This window comes from Sinocyclocheilus grahami, unplaced genomic scaffold, assembly GCF_001515645.1.
Source record: "Sinocyclocheilus grahami isolate Dianchi unplaced genomic scaffold, SAMN03320097.WGS_v1.1 scaffold115.1, whole genome shotgun sequence".
Lineage (NCBI taxonomy): Eukaryota > Metazoa > Chordata > Actinopteri > Cypriniformes > Cyprinidae > Sinocyclocheilus > Sinocyclocheilus grahami.
The window spans coordinates 406627-412391 of record NW_015505294.1 but is presented as its reverse complement, the minus strand read 5'-3'; the positions used below and the strand labels follow the sequence as shown (position 1 = coordinate 412391).

General features: G+C 33.5%; 1 pseudogene; it reads right to left on the bottom strand.

Annotated features, from left to right (window-relative positions):
- Positions 1-5765, bottom strand: part of LOC107589341 (beta-hexosaminidase subunit alpha-like) — an 8576-nt pseudogene extending 2811 nt beyond the window's left edge.

The window sequence follows — 5765 nt, the reverse complement described above, 5'->3', positions numbered from 1 at the left end:
TATATATATATATATATATATATATATATATACACACACACACATATATACATCCATACACACACACACACATATATACATACACACACTCATATATATATATACATACATACATACACATACACACATATACACACACACATATACATACACACACACACATATATATACACACACACATATACACACACACATATACATACACACACACACATATATATACACACACACACACACACACATATATATATATATACACACACACACACACACACATATATATATATATACACACACACACACACACACATATATATATATATACACACACACACACACACACATATATATATATATACACACACACACACACACACATATATATATATATACACACACACACACACACACATATATATATATATACACACACACACACACACACATATATATATATATACACACACACACACACACACATATATATATATATACACACACACACACACACACATATACATATATATATATACAGTATATACCAATCATTTGGAAAGGATCATGAAGGAAAAGCAGTCAACAAATTATGCAATTATGCTAAAAATGTGAACCACTGTTCAAAGAAATTTAAAGAATATAATCATTTTTTTAGAAATAAAAAAAATCTATTTATTTTAAGAAAATGTATTTATTTTTAAAGAAATTCAGCAAGGATGTGTCAAAAGTGACAGTAAAGTCATTTAAACTATTAAAAATACACTTTTTTGTTTTTTAAAATAAATGCTTTATTTTTCAAAGAATCCTGAAAATAAATATGTATCATCACTTCTTCAGCAGCAAATCTGCATATTAGAATGATTTCTGAATGTGACACCGAAGTCTTGAGTGATGATGCTGAAAATTCAGCTTTGATATCACAGAAATAAATGACGTTTTAACATATATTCACATAGAAAACTGTTATTTTAAATTGTAATAATATTTCACAATATTACTGTTTTTATTGTGTTTTTATTCAAAAAAACGCAGCCTTTGTGAGTGTAAGAGAATTCTTTCAAAAGGTAAAAAAAAAAAAAAACCTTACAGACATATGAGTTAGCTTTGTTTTTTAAACACTCTCACATTTCCCCTCACCTCTCCATATAGAATGATTCCAGTTTAGTAAAATCCTTCCCAAAACCCATCTTTTCCAAAAACTTCCGCACATTGGGATTCGACAGCCTGCTAGAATTAAGAATAACATAGCTGAAGTCTTATAAATAAAAACACCACAGTTCTTGCCAATGCAGTCAAGCTCAAATGAGGCACTCAAAACAATACCAAGTGTCAAAAAGGCTTACCAGCAGGCAAAACTGACCTCGTCCCCTCCTAAATGAACATTAGAGTCAGGAAAGACAAACTTCACCTCTTTCAAGAGGCTTTCCATGAACTTATAAGTAGTGTCTACTGTTGGATCGACAGGTCCGAATGAACCAGACGGCACACTGCCCTTGTAACAGGGAGTCAAGAGGCCTGGCTGTCCTGAGAACAAGAAACAAACCTCATTATTCTTTAACATTATTATTTATAATCTCTGGTTTCATGGTTTTCCAACAGTCATGTGTGTGTGTGTACCTTTACCCCATGACTGAGTGTGTCCAGGAGAGTTTCCGTTTCCTGAAATAAAGGTAAAATAAAATAAACATATATTAAAATGAAAAACTCAAACTTTAAAAAAAAAAGAAGAAAAAAAACACTTAAATGAAAATTTGAAATGTTGCCTTGGCAGCTAACTAAAATAAACAAAAAGTTGAAGAACTAAAATTACTAAACCTATAACAAATAAAAATTAAAAGCTAAATAGAAATATTTTAAATAATAATAATAATAATATAAATGACAAAAGCACATAAAAAATGACTAAAACTTAAATTAAATTAAAACTGAAAATATAAAAACAACGGCTTATTTGAAACATTAAAAAAATACTATAACAGTATATAAATAAAAATAATAATAAAATAACACTAGCTGCCGTGGGTGTACTGTGCATGTTATATATACAGCATCTTTAATGGAACTACAATTAATACAAACAACAAATGCATATAACATTAGTAATTCAGAAGAATAGAAGCAAAAATACTGAATTAAAAATGGGGAGTGAGATTGAAATGTGTGAGAAATGTAGCAGTTTTTGAGGTGATTTTACAGCATCTCTACCTTATTACTGAGGTCAGGAAAAGTGCGGCTCTGATACGGGAAGGAAGGATCATCCACAATGTGCCAGTGAAAGACATTCAATTTACTCTAGGCCATAGCATCCTATGAAAAAATAATAATTTATTTGATTTCAAAGTTCTGTTCAAAGTTTTGGGGTCAGTAAGATTTTTTTTTAAATCTTACAGACCCCAAACCTTTATATATATATATATATATATAAATGAACACTATATATACCAGAGTCTTCAAAATAGCATGGAGAGGTAAATGATGCCTTGAAGTTTCCAGTAAAAGTCCTCTGAATTCAAAACGTGGGAAGTCTACAATCTCTGTCTTGTTGATAAAATACTGCATGGAAAGATTGAGTTAATTAACAGAGTAATTGCTGCACTATAGCAATTTATCACAAGCACATGACAAAATACTGTCACACAGTACTTACAGTGCCATAATCATCCTGGTACACAAGCTGACTTAAGGACTCCAGACCTGATTTTCAGGTTTGATAAGTTGAAAAAGACAACTATTAGGGTTAGTGCTTTTAATTCAAGCAAAGAATAAAAGAGACAATAAGCATGAAGTCACACCTCCCAAAGCGCCCCATACAGACACTGATCTCAGCACAGCATGGCCCTCTGACACACTCAGCATATCTGCAACAACAAAACATGAGTGCAACATCATTAGAATGTCTTAGCATATTAAAAATCGAAATACATCCAAAAATGACACATATAAGATTCATTCATTTTAAATGACAGGATGCAAAAGTCACTGTAGAACAGGAATGACTCCCCCTGCTGGATGTGGACAGTGTTCTGTAATTACACCTTATAACTTAGCAGACTTTCTCTGACATGACCAGAGCAATTAAAAGGTCAAAGGTGAGCAGGGGTTACATTCTAAGATCACATGATCAGGAGATACTCACAGCTCTCATCTGAATCTTCGTCGGGGTAGCCGTCACATCCTCTGGTTTTTACGCTCACCGATACGACAAAGGGTTGAGGCTCCGGCCACATGTACTGAAGCACATTTTCTGGTCAAATAAACAATAACATATCAATACACATTGTTTTGTAGTGCAAATTTGTTTCATTTGATTATGAAGAGCTATTAAGACGGCCATAAGATTTTCGCCCAACGGTTTTGAATTTGATTGAGCAGGTCAAAACTGAAAATTGCACATTTTCTTTTACTGTATTTGTAATGTGTTGTTTCCTGTTGTATTGTTCTCCTGGCTGAGAAACCAATTCAATTATATATATATATATGACATTGCCATAGCATTTTATCACATTCTTTTGGTTCTACGTTCTCTCACAAAAGTATTTTGTTCCCCTGAGAAGCTTTGTGCACTTGAGTTCTCTATCAAATACTATGTTCCTATGAGAAACTTTGCGTTCTTTTGCTAAACATTTGCGTTCTATCACTAAATGATTACATTCCCCTGAGAAACTTTGTGTTCTCTTGCAAAACATTTGCATTCTCTTGCAAAAGTATTGTGTTCTCTCGCTAAACATTACACATGTAATTTAGCTAAACATTTGCGTTCTATCACTAAAGTTTCATGTTCTCTCGCTAAACATTTTCGTTCTATCACTAAAGTTTCATGTTCTCTCGCTAAACATTTTCGTTCTATCACTAAAGTTTCATGTTCTCTCGCTAAACATTTTCGTTCTATCACTAAAGTTTCATGTTCTCTCGCTAAACATTTTCGTTCTATCACTAAAGTTTCATGTTCTCTCGCTAAACATTTTCGTTCTATCACTAAAGTTTCATGTTCTCTCGCTAAACATTTTCGTTCTATCACTAAAGTTTCATGTTCTCTCGCTAAACATTTTCGTTCTATCACTAAAGTTTCATGTTCTCTCGCTAAACATTTTCGTTCTATCACTAAAGTTTCATGTTCTCTCGCTAAACATTTTCGTTCTATCACTAAAGTTTCATGTTCTCTCGCTAAACATTTGCGTTCGATCGCTAAAGTTTCGAGTTCTCTCGCTAAACATTACACATGTAATTTAGCTAAACATTTGTGTTCTATCGCTAAAGTTTCGTGTTCTCTCGCTAAACATTTGTGTTCTATCGCTAAAGTTTCGTGTTCTCCCGCTAAACATTTGCGTTCTATCACTAAAGTTTCGAGTTCTCTCGCTAAAAATTTACACATGTAATTTCGCTAAACATTTGCGTTCTATCGCTAAAGTTTCGTGTTCTCCCGCTAAACATTTGCGTTCTATCACTAAAGTTTCGAGTTCTCTCGCTAAAAATTTACACATGTAATTTAGCTAAACATTTGCGTTCTATTGCTAAAGTTTCGTGTTCTCTCGCTAAACATTTGCGTTCTATCGCTAGTGTCGTGTTATCCCGCTAAACATTTGCATTCTATCACTAAAGTTTCGTGTTCTCTCGCTAAACATTTGCTTTCTATCGCTAAAGTTTTGTGTTCTCTCGCTAAACATTTGCTTTCTATCGCTAAAGTTTCGTGTTCTCTCGCTAAACATTTGCATTCCATCGCTAAAGTTTCGTGTTCTCCCGCTAAACATTTGCATTCTATTGCTAAAGTTTCGTGTTCTCCCGCTAAACATTTGCGTTCTATCGCTAAAGTTTCGTGTTCTCTCGCTAAACATTTGCGTTCCATCGCTAAAGTTTCGTGTTCTCTCGCTAAACATTTGCGTTCCATCGCTAAAGTTTCGTGTTCTCTCGCTAAACATTTGCGTTCCATCGCTAAAGTTTCGTGTTCTCTCGCTAAACATTTGCATTCTTTCGCTAAAGTTTCGTGTTCTCTCGCTAAACATTTGCGTTCTGTCATTAACGTATTGTGTTCCCACGAGAAACTTTGTGTTCTTTTGCTAATTTGCATTCTATCGCTAAAGATTCATTCTCTCTCTACACATTTGCATTCTATTCAATTCAATAAAAATGTGTGCGTTCTCTTGCAAGACATTTGTGATATTGCTCAAAAGTATTGTGTTCCCACGAGAAACTCTGCATTTAATAAAGTTTGTGCACACATCTATACTTTTGTTTTAATTTCCTCTTAAAACATGAAGAAAAAAACTGTAATATAATTTGTATGACTAACAAACTAAAATTAAATAAAAACGTTATAGGGAATATATAAAAACATACTGGTCTAACATTTTTCATTGGCTTTTCATTACTTTCAAAATGAAAAAGTAAACATTTGCAAACTGTAAACATCAGTATACTAGAACATCTCCAATTTAATGACACTGACTGGGGTGTTGATGTTTTTAACAAACTGCATTTATTAATAAAATATTTTATTAAATTGTATCATTTCATATTCTAAAATAATGATTTTTAAACAAGTTTTACGTTACCGTCTTGTTTACTTGTTACACAGTACACACATCCATCCTACTACACGGAAGTAGCCTACATCTGTTTGATTCATTCTCAGGCATCAACCGACCTGATCCTGTCGTGAAGTCAGGGAATATGATGGAGAGGTATCTTTTGAAAGCAGCATCCAGGACGGAGCATCCAGTCTGCGCAGCCGAGTCCCTCCCGTAAGTGAAGGAGAAGAGCGCGGACAGTGT